Here is a 15,129-nt window from a genome sequence, read left to right on the forward strand (position 1 = left end):
CAGCCGCTTCTCCCAAGATCGCAAGAGTGAAGCCTTTAGCAACTGCACCTCCTGAAGCCAGTGTGCAGTCAGAAGGCTTATCACGAGTGTCCAAGCCCCAAGAAGCCAAGAAGCCTCAGCCACACACAGGCAAAGAGCTCACAGCTGCTGACATTCTGCGCTACGAAGCCATTGATCTCTCAAGCGATGAAGATCTTGGAGATGATGCTCTTGAGCAGCTCATCAAGAGCAAGGAGGAGGCTGAAATCTTCAACAATCTGCCTCTGTTTGATGTCGCCATCATCCACAACTTCATCAATGAATGGTTTGCCTCACCGGACATCAGCTTCAACGATCTGCAGCTGCCCATAGGCCTCAGCGTTGCCTTTCAAGGTGCAATTGCTTCAGAACTTGCAATAGCCCAGCGAATTGTAGAACTGAAGCAGAAAATTGATTATGAAAAGGCTCAGTTCAAGAAGCACGTGGCCAAGCTCAGCGTGCAAGAAGTGAAAAACTTCAAGATCATGTTGCACGAGCTGAAAGAGAACTTTCTGAAGACGCGTGCTGAAGCTCAAGGCTCGCGAGAGCGCATGAAGACTTTGGCTGATCGCTGCGTGCAGGCCTACAATGAGGCAGAGAAGCGCAAGGCACTTGGGCGTCCCGGCATTGACCCCAGGATGGCCGCGAAGAAGAAAAAGAAGGCTGCTGTGCCTGAACCTGAAGCGCCAAGGTCAGAAACTGCTCCGATTGTCTTCCCTGCTGCAACGACTGGCTCTAAGCCAAAGAGTCGATCAACCGCCTCACAGCACAAGAAGACACGGACTGCAGAGGCTGAAGCTAAGAAGAGAAAACATTCTGAAGCCTCTCCTTCTGAACCCATCATCAAGAAGCGCAAGACCAAGAAATCTCGGGCTGCTCCCACAGAGCCCTTGACAGTTGAACCCCTCTCCGTCCGCTATCCTGACGTAGATCGTCAGTTGACTGTGCATGAACCCAACGCTGAAGACATTCCAGTAGACGAACCCAACGCTGCTGAAGACATTGGTCTCCAAGACAATGTGCAAGGTGATGCAGCCCTTCCTCAGCTTGAGACAAGCGAACTGATCAGTATTGGTCGTCCATTGACGCCAATCACACAAGATGCATCGTGGGCAGATCGCCCACAGGAGGAAGATGAGCCCCAACCCACTACAACTCCACCGGCGCCTACATTCCGTAGGCTTCGCAAAGGGCCAAGGGCTCAGGCTGCTGACGACATTCCGGTTGCATCAGCCGAAGAGCATGCAGAGATACCACAAGCTCCAACTCCCCCACACCAACAAGAAGCAGTTCTCCAGGAGAACGTGCCTGAGTCTGCAAATGTTGAGGCTGCCACAAACAACGCCGAAGCAAATGTGGAGCCCAACCCAACAATAGCTTCAGAAGACAATGAAGCTACTGCTCCTGAACATTCTGTGCCTGAGTCTGCTGCCGGACCACAATTCAACTATCATATTGCGTACAGACCCCAGGTCCAGAAGCCGATCCCACGACTACCAAGGTTTCCAGGTCCTGCATCAGCTCCTGGTTCCTTCAACATCAACAGCTTCAGGGCAGATAACACGTTTTTCGACCGCTCCAAGAACCCTTATTCAAGGGAACGGATTGTATCAGATAGGTTTTGGAGCCATCAACAGCGCAGCTATTATTCATGCATCCTATACAACCAAGGCCGCATCTTTCCTCACAAGCGCCTTGAGGTTGAAGCTGTTGCTGGTCTGCCTGGTCTGGAAGAAGCACTGGATTGCTTCAAGCAAGTGGGTTTGCTGCCATTTATCACTGATGAAGAGCACTGGAACGAAGAGCTTCTGCTCCAGTTCTATGCCACTTTGCATATCAAAGGCTATAACAGAGATCCGAAGACATGGATTCTGGAGTGGATGACAGGCAATATCCATCATGAAGCCAATGCTTTCGACCTAATTGAGCTTACCGGCCTTCCCACTCCTGGCGAATTCTTTGAAGAAGGGTGCCAACTCCATGCTGAAGCAATTGAGAGCATATTTCAGCGTCCTGAGCCAGATATGAGTCAGATGCTCTCAATAATGAAGCCACTGCCTCCTAATGCACCCTATCCAACTAGGTTGTTCGTTGAAGACTTAGAGTACCTGCCCAGAACAATATATCACATCATAAGGCGGACTCTATGGCCTGTAAAGGGACACTCTCGATATGCAACAATTGATGGTGCAATGAAGACTCTCATCTTCTGCATTCTTCATGGAAAATGCTTCAATACACAGGATCTCTTCATCCGTCACTTTGCAGCATCTGCCTCAGAACTGTTTGGATTAAAGTTCTATGCTCCTTGGGTTATGAGGCTGATCAAGCTTCACTCTGCAATCTCCTATCAACCCTCAGCCCGCAACCATAGGATATTTTTTCCAGATGTGGACACATCTGCTGAAGCAATATATCCAGAGCCTGGCAAGCAACCATTAAGTCTTCAAAATGCAGAACACCAGAGCTTCACTCAAAATATTGAAGGTGTTGAAGCTCTCTCCCGAGTGTATCCAATGGCTGGCACCACACGTGCCCCTGCATCAACTGAAGCCACTGACAGCACAGCTGCCAAGAGACCCAAGAAGCGCGCTCGAGCACTCAATGACCGAGAGCTTCTTGTGGCTCTTCACCAAAAGCAAGATAGGCATCACGACTGGCTCAAACGGCAGATGAGAAGCATCATGCAAGACGTCAATCGCATCAGAAATCTGGCAACCAAGAATGCGTTTGTCGCACACGAGACCTGTCGCCGCACTTGGAAAGGCCTCACCATGATGAGCAATGAAGCTGAATTGCACGAGGATGGCTTCAGAGAGAGATTCCAATTTGACTCCATGCCTCCAAGAAGAGCTGTGATGCGAAGCACACCATCACTTGAAGAGTCGGAATTCTCTTCTTCTGCTGCCACCGTGTCTGCCCGGATTATTGAAGAAGACGACGACGCGACATCATCTCCACTTGCTTCAACACACGTCGAATCTGCACCAAGCTCATCTGCACCGCCACCAAACAACTCCACCGATCCTGCTGCGCCTGGGAACGCGTAGAAAACTCTATGTCTTCAAACCTTTTTGGTCATCACTGACAAAAGGGGGAGAAGCATGATGTTTATAGTCTTCAAGCGGGTCACTGGGGTGGGTGCCTTTATATTTTGCTTCGTGCTTACAACTCCCGTTTTTGCTACATTTGCTTCTTTGAGTTGTAACACTTAGCCTTGATGGCCGTCTGCTACCTGTTTGTCACTCCGTTATGCGAAGATAAATTCCGCATGCGCGACGATAAATTCCGCACTCATCTCTTACTGCAGACGTCCATTTTCCATTATGCATGTCATTATCTTCATATACTTTCACATGCATAGTGGATTGTCATCATAAGTTGAAGTGGATCTCCACAAGTACAACCTGCCATGTGCATTTGCATTCAAAAGGCAATTTACTTATATGCACATCTTCAGGGGGAGCCCTTGCAACTTATGAAGACAAATTCCTTTACTATCTCACAAATTATGTTCCCCGTTGAAAACTTCAACTAGTTTGTCATCAATCACCAAAAAGGGGGAGATTGTAAGTGCATCTAGTGCCACCCCTAGTTGGTTTTGGAGTATTGACGACAAACCTAGTTGAGGGACTAACGTGTGTGTGAGAATTGCAGGAAAACACAGGTAGAAGTCCCTCATTGATTCGGTTTTATTACCAGAGATGACCCCTAAAAATGTACGAAGACATTGAAGACAATGGTGGTTTATGAAGATATTCATATTGAAGACAATGACATGAGAAGACTCCCTATGAAGCTTATGGAACTCGAAGACTTAGAACCTTCGTAGTTTTATTTCATTTATGTTGTGTCATAGGAATCACCGTACTGTTAAGTGGGGTCCAAGAGAACCAGTCAGAATGACTGAAGTGATGCCTAATTCAAATCCTATGTCTTCAAGCGAAGACTTTGAGAGAAAATCTTGTCCAGAGTCAGACAAGTCAGCTTTACTTGTAGCCCAAGTAAAGTTGCCGTGTGAGTTCAAAATTCGACCGTTGGTACACGTGTCAGTTCCTTAGTGACCCAGGGTCATTTCGGACAGATCAGGTCGGGTTGCCAAGTGGCTATAAATAGTCCACCCCCCACAACCATAAATGGTTGGCTGCTCAGATTTTAGTGCACGGCTTTTGTCGTTTGAGAGCAACCCACCTCGAAGCCTTTGAGAGAAAAATTCCTAGTGAGGAGAAAAGCCCTAACCACCCAGAGCCAGAGTAAATTGGGCATCACTTAAGTCTTCGTGTCTGAGTGATCTGAAGACTTATTACACTTGAGGACTGTGCATCCTCCAGACGGTCAGGCGTCGCGTTCAGAGCATCCAAGAGAAATTGTGGATTGCCAGTGAACGAAGTCTGTGAAGGTTTGGAAGTCGCCTGAAGACTTACCACGAGTGATTGGACGAGGTCTGTGTGACCTTAGTTCAAGGAGAATACGGTGAGGACTGGGTGTCTTGGACTAAGTGTCCTTGACTGGGTGTCCGGGACTGAGTGTCCTTTGGTTTGAATACCTAGCCGCTCCAACCAGACATACAGTTGTCACAGCAACTGGAACTGGTCCAAAAAATCATTGTCTTCAACGTGTCACTGGTTTCATCTTCACTTCCTTTTACTTACAGTTATTCATTGTGAAGCCATTGCATGCTCGCTTTATCTTTTGTCTTCACAACATGAATGTATGATCTGTTTGGCTTCATAACTTCTTCCTACCTGATCCTTATTACACTGAAGCTGTTCGTCACTGCGCGTTCACTCTGTTGAATACATGACCATGGCTGGCCTAGTGTAATCTAACTTCCGCTGCATAGTAATGGGCTTAATCTTCACTGTTTGTCTTCATAACTCTCACGTTTGAAGACTTTCATAAAAATCGCCTATTCACCCCCCCTCTAGTCGATATAACGCACTTTCAGTCCTAGTAGGATTAGGATTACTCTATTACAAGTGGAGTCCTAGTCTTGCTTCCTTTGTAAGGGAATATTCCTTATGCCTTTCATCTTAAGCCGTCCCACCATAATACGAGCCGGCCTTCCTTGAACCGCCCGTTGGGCCACCGGGTCTTGTCGCTCCTCTGACCCGCTTGCCGGTTACCAATGAGTCACCAGGCCCAGCCGGGTGATCAGTGAATGGAGAGATCTGGACGGGTCACCAGTGAGTCGCCAAGTCTGACTGGGTCATACATCCGGCCAGGTCATACTACGAGGTATATCCCCGACAGATGGCGAGGGCGCCCTCCGTGCGGCAAACTCGGGCGACCTCACCCCCGCCACGGTTCATGAAGATCTTGGCCGAGGAGACGACCTCGACCTCCGCCCCTGTCGCCAGGGCATCGCACTCGGCATGCTGCAGCCATAATTCGAGGGGACACCTCAGTGGCATCTTGGCGGAGAAGAACTGTGGGAAGCGAATCCAAGTGCGCGGAGGCATCCCCGCCCACATCTCGAGTTCGCGTGAGGAGCCCTCAGCGTGGGTTCCTGGGGCGACGGCGCGTGCCACCATGGCGCGGTGACCACGGCCGCGACGTGGACGGTGCTTGTCGCCACCTCTGCCTCCGGAGCCCTCGGCCTGGGCATACAAGGGGAGCGGATACCCGGGGGGCAACCTCTCACACCAAGGCCTCGACACCTCTGGCCTCACGACTATGTCGCGGCGGTGGGCCAGCCTCTTCTTCGGCAGAAGCGGCCCCGGCTCATCGCGGGGGGCTTTTCCCTTCTCTGCCGCTGAGAATCTCCGTATCGGCACCATGGGTATCGCTGCTAGCAATGAAGCAAGGAAGAAGAAGCGAACGGGATAGGAAGAGATGGGCGACGGGGGCTCTGCCCCCTCCTCATTTATAGCAGGAGAAGGCCAATCGGCGACCTCCACGATCACATGTAATGATGGTTTTGTCTGCATGCATCAGGAATCGTCAAATCGGGTAGTGGCCGAGGCGGCGTGGGGAAGCGGAGACGCCCACGTCCCATCAGTCGCCATGCGTCAACCGAGGCCGCAGGCTGTTGGGGCCCGCGGCGCTCCGCACTTGCCCCTTGGCTTCACCTCGAAGCCAAGTCCGAGAGCGTCTTGTGCCCGGGGCTATTATCGGTGTCCTAGGAACGGGGGTCAACAGACTTGCCTGCCTGCGGCCCACGGCGTGGATCCACGAGCGGCCCTGTACGGTCCATCTTCACCAGCAAACACTCAAGACCCTTGCGAGGCGGACAACACCAGACCTCCTCGGGGGCGGCCTCACTAGGCTGGCTCGCGAGGGGCGGAGAGATCAAGGAGAGGGGAACCTCGCGAGGTTCCTGTGATGCAAGCCCTGACGACCATGGCCAGGCGGGCGCCAGCGCGCAGTGTCCTCGTTTCCTATTTGGTGCTAAAGAGGCAAGCGCATGCGAGGAGTCCCGAGGCATCAGGCAAAGGTTTCCATATCGGTGCAACAAGACCAAGACCAGCGGGACGGAGGTCACCGTGGAGCCCAGGACGGCGTGACCACCAGAGCCTTTGGCAGGAGAAGACCACCTTTTGTCAGGATAACTTGTACTAGTTGTCTCTCTTCAAATTTGGCCGTTCTTGGATCCCCTACCGCCTACATTTGTGAAGACCAGGGCCTCCATAAATAGGACTAGCCACCACAGTAGGAGGCAACTTATCTTGGATCAGATCCATTCCATCCTCAACCACACAAGCTCATCGAGCCCAAGAATAACTCTCCTCAAGAGGCTGTTCTTCCCTTGTACTTGTTCATCCCCAACCCAAGAGGCAATCCACCACACCACACTGGAGTTGGGTATTACACCACATCGGTGGCCCGAACCAGTATAAACCATGTGTCCTTTGTTCTTCGAGTTAGATGTGCTGAGCCTTGGGATCGTGGGGAGTGGGTGGGCTAGGGAAGGGAGAGATCTTCGTGCGTACCCCAGTATTCGAACCTCGAGGGTTTTGCCGGAACCCGAAATCTGACACAGGTCTTCCTGTAATCATCAACCTTTACCTGACTAAGAGGGATCCATGTGCACCTGAAAAATGTCACCTTAACTTCCACATAGTTAAGATCCCAAATCTCTTTGATGGTTCCAAAGTATATGATACGTCTCCAACGTACCTATAATTTTTGCATGTTCCATGCTATTATATTATCATTCTTGGATGTTTTACAATCATTTTGTAGCAACTTTATATGATTTTTTGGGACTAACCTATTGACATAGTGCCCAATGCCAGTTCCTGTTTTTTGCTTGTTTTTTACTTCCAGGAAATCAGTACCAAACGGAGTCCAAACGCAGCGAAACTTTTTGGAGAATTTTTCTGGACCAGAAGACACCTGTTGGGCCAAAGAAGTACCAGAGGGGGGCTCCGATGGGAGCACAACTCACCTGGGTGCGCCTTGGGGTCCAGGCGTGCCCTGGTGGGTTGTGCTCACCTTAGCTGCCTCCTGCACCACCTCTTTGCTCTATAAATACCCCAAAAATCCAAAAACCCTAGGTGAGTCGATGAAACACAAGTCCAGCCGCCGCAAATTCTAGAACCACCAGATCCAATCTAGACACCATCACGAAGGGTTTCATCATCCTCATTGGTGCCTCTCCGATGATGCGTGAGTAGTTCATTGTAGACCTATAGGTCCGTAGGTAGTAGCTAGATGGCTTCCTCTCTCTCTCTCTCTCTCTCTCTCTCTTTTGATTCTCATACAATGGTCTCTTGGAGATCTATTTGATGTAACTCTTTTTGCGGTGTGTTTCTTGGGATCCGATGAACTTTGAGTTTATGATCAGATCTATTTTATCCATGAAAGTTATTTGAGTTTTGATCTCTTATATGCATGATTACTTACAACCTCATATTTCTTCTCAGAATTTTTGGTTTGGTTAGGCTGACTAGATCAATTTTTCTTGCCATGGGAAGAAGTTCTTTGTGATGGGTTCGGTCATGCGGTGTTCTTTTCGAGTGACAGAAGGGGCTGCAACACACGTATTGATCGGTTCTATTAAGGATAACAAGATGGGGTATATTCCTACATGAATAGATCTTGTCTACATCATGTCATCGTTCTTATTGCATTACTCCATTTTCCATGAACTTAATACACTAGATGCATGTTGGATAGCGGTCGATGTGTGGAGTAATAGTAGTAGATACAGGCACGGAGTCGGTCTACTAATCTTGGACATGATGCTTATATAATGATCATTGCATGGATATCTTCATAACTATTTGAATTTCTATCAATTGCGCAACAATAATTTGTTTACCCGCCATATGCTATTTTCTCGAGAGAAGCCACTAGTGAAATCTACGGCCCCCGGGTTTATTCTTTATCATATTTGCTTTCCGATCTTTTATATGCCACTTTTATTTTTAGATCTATTATTCCAAAAACCCAAAAATACCTTTCTGTAATTTTTTGTTATTTATTTTATTTCGCGTTTCCGCGAGATCTATTTATCCAATCTACTACAAACGAATCTATCTTTTACCCGAGAGGGATTGACAACCCCTCTTTCGCGTAGGGTTGCAAGTATATGCTCTTTGTGTGTAGGTACCGTTTACATAGTGTTGCTTGGTTCTCCTACTGGTTCGATAACCTTGGTCTCATCACTGAGGGAAAATACATACCGTAGCTGTGCTGCATCATTGTAACACCCCGGATGTAACTTTCCCAATTTGTACTCCAACTCTTGCCGTTTCCGGCGTTAAGTTATTTTATTTTCTCGGGTTCGGGTCTTTGTCTCCGTGTGTTGTTATCGTTGTCATGCATCTCATATCATGTCATCATGTGCATTGCATTTGCATACGTGTTCGTCTCATGCATTCGAGCATTTTCCCCGTTGTCCGTTTTGCATTCCGGCGTTTCGTTCTCCTCCGGTGGTCATTTTTCTACCTTTTTTTCATGTGTGGGGATTAAACATTTCGGGATTGGACCGAGACTTGCCAAGCGGCCTTGGTTTACTACCGGTAGACCGCCTGTCAAGTTTTGTATCATTTGGACTTCGTTTGATACTCCAACGGTTAACCGAGGGACCGAAAAGGCCTCGTGTGTGTTGCAGCCCAACACCCCTCCAAATTTGGCCCAAAACCCACCTAAGCCTTCTCCATCATCTAGAGCGTTCGATCACGATCACGTGGCCGAAAACCGCACCTCATTTGGACTCTCCTAGCTCCTCCTATGCCTATTTAAAGAGCCCCTGAAAATCTCCTTCTCCTTCCTCCTGAAAAACCCTAGATCCACCCCTCGCGCGCGCCGGACATTGTCCGTCCGGACCGGACGCGTCCGCGCCGCCACCGCCGCCCGATCGCGCACCGCCACGTGGCCTTCATCACCGCCGTCGCCACTCCGGCCCGGGAGGCCTAGGTCGGGCCCCCGAGGCCCAGTCCTCCGCGCTGCCGCCCGCCTTCGTCTTCCTCCGCGCCCACCGGCGCGCGCTGCCGCACCGGGCCGCCGCGGCCACCGCCGCGCTCCGCCGCCGCACCATCTCCGCCCCGCCGCCTCGGCTTTCGCAGCCGCCGCCCATCTCCGCCGCGGCCGGCCAGCTCCCTCCTCCGGCCCGATCCGGTCGAGGAGCGACCGGATCCGGCGCCCCAACCTCGCCGGCCGCCGTCTTCGAACTCCGGCGAGCTCCCCGGCCATCCTCGTTTTGCGTGCCCGGGTCAAACCCTAGATCCGGAGGTCGAAATTCTACGAAGTCCCCGTGTTTTTCAGTTTCAAGTGCTCCTGTTTATCGTGTCGTATCTCCGCATCCGTAACTCCGTTTTTGGCATATAGCATATCAAAATGTTCATCTCAGAGAGTACATCATTTCATTCCATTGCATCATTTTCATTTGAGTTCATCTTGATGACCGAAATGCTGTTAGAAGAGGGCTACTTGAGATAACTGTCAGATCTGCTACTCTATTTAGATATTTGTCTTTTTTGCCATGATTAATGTGTACATGATATGCCCATGAGTTCTACATATGTTTTGTTAAGGGTTTTGTCATCTTTCCAGAGGTGCAACCCATGTAATTTTGTGATGTGTGTGGTGACTAGCACAAGCTTGCAAAGTGGTGCACTTGGTAATTCTGATTTCAGGGACTTAGCATTTCCACCAAGTCCTTGAGCTGTTTATCTCATATGGTCATATATTCATGTTGGTTCCTAGTGATCCGTGCCTCTTTTGAGGATGATCAGTAAGGATGTTTTGTTAATCTTGTAATGCTCTATCCATCGATGTCTTTGTTTGCAATTATGGAGCAACCTAGCTTGAGTCAATCGAGCTCTACTTTTGCTACTTTGTGAATCTGGGCAGATTGTCAACTTGTTTGCAATTTTGCCGATGATGTTGTAGTTGATCCGTGCATGCTATGCTATTGATCTTTCCATGTCTAGCTTATATTTTGTGTGTTCTTGATAGATGTATGCTTATCTTTTCATGACTTGCTCCGTAGTGAGTGCATCAAGCTCGTAAACATGCCTACTTGATATCTGTTTCAGCATGTGCCAGTTTTCACTAAGTCTGTGATCTGATTATGTTTTTGCCATGTTCACATGCTTGCAATTGTATTTTCTGATCCCTTTTGGCTCAAGGTCACTAAGGGACTTTTGTTAAGCTCTTTGAGTAGCTCCATGCCATGCTTTACTTTGCCATGTTCAGGTCCTGTAGCATGTAGTTTTGTTGCTCCTAAGAGTGCTACCTGTTCAGAAATTCCAGACAAGTGTTGATTTCACTGTCTGAAATCTGTTTGCCATATGCATTTTGCCATGCTTGTTTGAACCTGTTAATGGATGAATTGGCTGTAGCTCAGTGCTAGAATTTTGTTAAGCATCTTGAATGCATCCCTTCCATGTATTTTGTTGTCATGTTTGAGTGCTGTAGCTTGTTCATCTCTTTGCATTTAGATGGCTACTTGCTGTAAATCGCAGACCGGTGTCATATTTGTTTTGCTTGCCATTTCCAAACTGTAACTCCGATTCCGGCGTTCTTTATATCGTTTTCAAGCGATTTCATCTCATATTTCCAGTGGAACACTTGGATTTCCAAGTTGAGGCCAGGTTCATGCATCCCTTGTCACATCTTGCATATGCATCCCGCATCGCATCCCGCATAGCATATCATCTTTGCAACATATTGTTTGATCATTGCACGTGGTTGATTGTGTCCTTGTTGCTTGTTTGTCTTGTTTGGGTAGATCCAAGAGACGAGTTCGCTAACGAGGAGCCCGTTGAGTTTTCTTTCGAGGATCCAGTTAACTCTGACAACTTTGCAGGAAAGATGATCATACCCTCGAAATCACTACTATCTTTGCTTTGCTAGATGCTCGCTCTTTTGCTCTGCCAATGCTATGATGCCTACCACTTGCTTTCAAGCCTCCCAAATTTCCATGTCAAACCTCTAACCCACCATGTCCTAGCAAACCGTTGATTGGCTATGTTACCGCTTTGCTCAGCCCCTCTTATAGCGTTGCTAGTTGCAAGTGAAGATTGGAGGCCGTTCCTTGTTGGAACATTCATTAGTTGTTGGGATATCATTATATTGCCATGTTATCTTAATGCATCTATATACTTGGTAAAGGGTGGAAGTCTCGGCCTCTCGCCTAGTGTTTTGTTCCACTCTTGCCGCCCTAGTTTCCGTCATATCGGTGTTATGTTCCCGGATTTTGCGTTCCTTACGCGATTGGGTTATAATGGGAACCCCTTGATAGTTCGCCTTGATTAAAGCTTTTCCAGCAATGCCCAACCTTGGTTTTACCATTTTCCACCTAGCCTCTTTTCCCTTGGGTTTGCGGAGCCCGAGGGTCATCTTGTTTTAAACCCCCCAGGCCAGTGCTCCTCTGAGTGTTGGTCCAACCTAGAGCCCCTTGCAGCGCCACCTCGGGGAAACTCGAGGGATGGTTTTAGTTGTACGGATTGCTTATCCGATTGTGCCCTGAGAATGAGATATGTGCAGCTCCTATCAGGATTTGTCGGCACATTCGGGCGGTGTTGCTGGATCTGTTTTAACCTGTCGAAGTGTCTTGAAGAACCGAGGTACCGAGTCTGATCGGAACGTCTTGGGAGGAGGTCTATTCCTTCGTTGACCGTGAGAGCTTGTCATGGGCTAAGTTGGGATTCCCCTGCAGGGATTTGAACTTTTGAAAGCCGTGCCCGCGGTTATGGGCAGATGGGAATTTGTTAATGTCCGGTTGTAGATAGCTTGAACCTTAACTTAACTAAAATGAATCAACTGAGTGTGTTACCGTGATGGCCTCTTCTCGGCGGAGTCCGGGAAGCAGACACAGTGTTGGAGTAATGCTTGCGCAGGATGTTCTCTAGTTTCTCTCTCGCGCTTTGCCTCCTCTTCTCGCTCTCTTTTGCGAATAAGTTAGCCACCATATTTGCTAGTCGCTTGATGCAGCTCCATATATTTACCTTGCCTTACCTATAAGCTTAAATAGTCTTGATCGTGAGGGTGCGAGATTGTTGAGTCCCTGTGGCTCACAGATTACTATTACACCAGATGCAGGGCCTGATGATTCCGCTCCAGGAGACGCGCTTGAGCTCAAGTGGGAGTTCGACGAAGACTCTCAACGTTACTATGTTTCCTTTCCTGATGATCAGTAGTGGTGCCCAGTTGGGGGTGATCGGGACCGTGTCGCATGTTGGGTTATCTTTTATTTTGGCGCTGTAGTCGGGCCATGAGTGTTTGGATGATGTAATGTTATTTATGTACTTGATTGACGTGACGAGTGTAAGCCAACTATGTTATCTCCCCTTTTATTATCTATATAACATGGGATGTTGTGAAGATTGCCTAACTTGCGACATATGCCTTCAATGCGATTATGCCTCTAAGTCGTGCCTCGACACGTGGGAGATATAGTCGCATTGAGGGTGTTACAATCATCCCTTCCTCTTCGGGGAAATACTGACACGGACACGAGCCATCAAGAAAGGATTTTTGGCGCCGTTGCCGGGGAGACATCATCAACATCTACCAGGTTGCTAATCACAAATCTCATCTCCTTGCAATTTACATTATTTGCCATTTTCCTCTCATCTTCCTCTCCCCCACTTCACAATAATTTGCCGTTTTATTCGTCCTCCTTTTCGTTCGCCGTTTTATAGTCAGATCTCTTCCTTCCTTGAACTTGTCGTCATGAGTGATTTCGGTATTGCAGAAATAGATGATGACCTAGCTCCTAAAATTGGATGATCTGGCAATCTGGATGCTAAAACTTTTGTTTTAGGGAAAGGGAATATTTTGGGAAAAGAATAATATTTCCACAAATCTAATTTGCTGACTTGTTTTGGCAACACGACATTATGCCATGGCCCGGTGATTATTCGAACCGTTTCCTTTAACTAACTCCGCACATAACGCGAGGCAGTTTCCTGACACGTCTTGTCAAAGCAGAGATCGTGTTCCCCTTATTACGGGATTCTCATCAATACGGGCGTGGGTAACCCAACCGCGCCATCGATTACGGCGCTTGGGGGATAAGCGAGTTTTACCAGGCTAGTGGGGGCACATAGCTTCGGCCACCCTTATAAAGGGATAAGGTTTAACCTTTTTGTACCCACGCCTTCTTCCTCCTTGCCTATCCGTTCTTGCGCACTCGAGCTCCAACGCCCAAGTCAACATCCTTCCCCTCAACCTTCTCCAAACATGTCTGGAGCGGGGGGCAAATGGATGGCTTCCTCCGTTACGGAGGGGCACATCAAAAAGCTGCGCGGCGCCGGATACTTAGCCGCGAATATCGCGCATCGGCTGCCCGCTGCGGGGCAGATCGTTCCTACCCCTGAACCTCATGAGAGGGTAGTTTTCCTCCACCACTTCCTCCGTGGACTGGGGTTTCCCCTCCATCCATTCGTCCCTGGTCTCATGTTCTACTACGGGCTGGACTTTCATGATCTGGCCCCGAACTTCGTCCTCAACATTTCGGCATTCATCGTCGTGCGTGAGGCTTTCCTTCGCATCCAGCCCCAGTTCGGCCTGTGGTTAAAGACCTTCAATATCAAGCCCAAGGTGGTGGGTGGCCAACAAGCAGAATGCGGCGGAGCCATGGTGGGCAAGATGCCCAACGTTATATGTCTTGAAGGCTCCTTCGTGGAGACCATAAAGGGGTGGCAATCGGCCTGGTTCTACATCACCGAGCCGCGCGACACCAACTGGGCGGCAGCCCCCGAGTTTCGATCCGGATTCCCTACATGGCTCACTTCCTGGAAAGAGAAGGGCTTGTCGTGGGGTTCATCGGTGGAGCTGGATGGACTCCAGAAATGTATCCGGAGCATGGCAAGCAAGAAGCTCAAGCTTGTCAACATAGTCCAGGTCATGCTCATCCGCCGGATCGTCCCGTGTCAACAACGGGATTTTAGCTTGTGGGAGTTCGACCCGGCCCAGCACCAGATTCTGAGCGAGCTCTTCGATACGATGCACAAGGACGTCTGGAGGGTGCTGTTCAAGGGCGCTGAGGTCCCTCCCTCTCTCGTCGAGGACCGCGGGCTAAGCGCAAAGCGCCTAGCGCATTCGGTGAGTTCTATACATCTAGTAGGATATTTATTTCCCCTAGCTTAATCATGTGCGGGGTCTGATCTCCATGCCTTTGAAAGGAGTGGGTGGAGACATCGGGGCAGATTAACTGTCCGGCCCCTCTGCTCGAAGAAACTGCGGACACTGACTCCGGCTCCTTACAAGGTGCCGGAGAAGACCAAGAAGGCCAAGGGAACTCGAAAGAGTTCCCGACGCCAGGTGATATCGGACTCATTGTCCGAGGACTCCTCGGCGCACTCCTCCCATGAAGACGAGGAGGAAGATGAAGACGCTCCCCTCCAGTCGGGGGAGACAAGAAAAGGAAGGCCTCCCCAACTGGGGGGGCCGAAGGTTCCAAGAAGGGAAGGACTCTCCTTCGGACAGTTCCACCACCATCGCCGAAGGCGAAGATGAGTGGCTGCCCAGGGCCAAGCCCCTGGCGAAGTCGTAATTATTCGGATAACAGAGTAACTCATAGCATTCCTTTGCTGCACTGCTTCCCCTAACGCCGAATTGTGATTATGCAGACCGCCCCGAGCCCGTATCGACATATCCTCGTCGGACGGCTCCCTGGACTCGTCGGATATGGATAGCGATCCACTTCCGACT

The sequence above is a fragment of the Triticum urartu genome, chromosome 7A, assembly GCF_056163025.1.
Source record: "Triticum urartu cultivar PI428250 chromosome 7A, HENAU_Tu73, whole genome shotgun sequence".
In the NCBI taxonomy this organism is placed as follows: domain Eukaryota; kingdom Viridiplantae; phylum Streptophyta; class Magnoliopsida; order Poales; family Poaceae; genus Triticum; species Triticum urartu.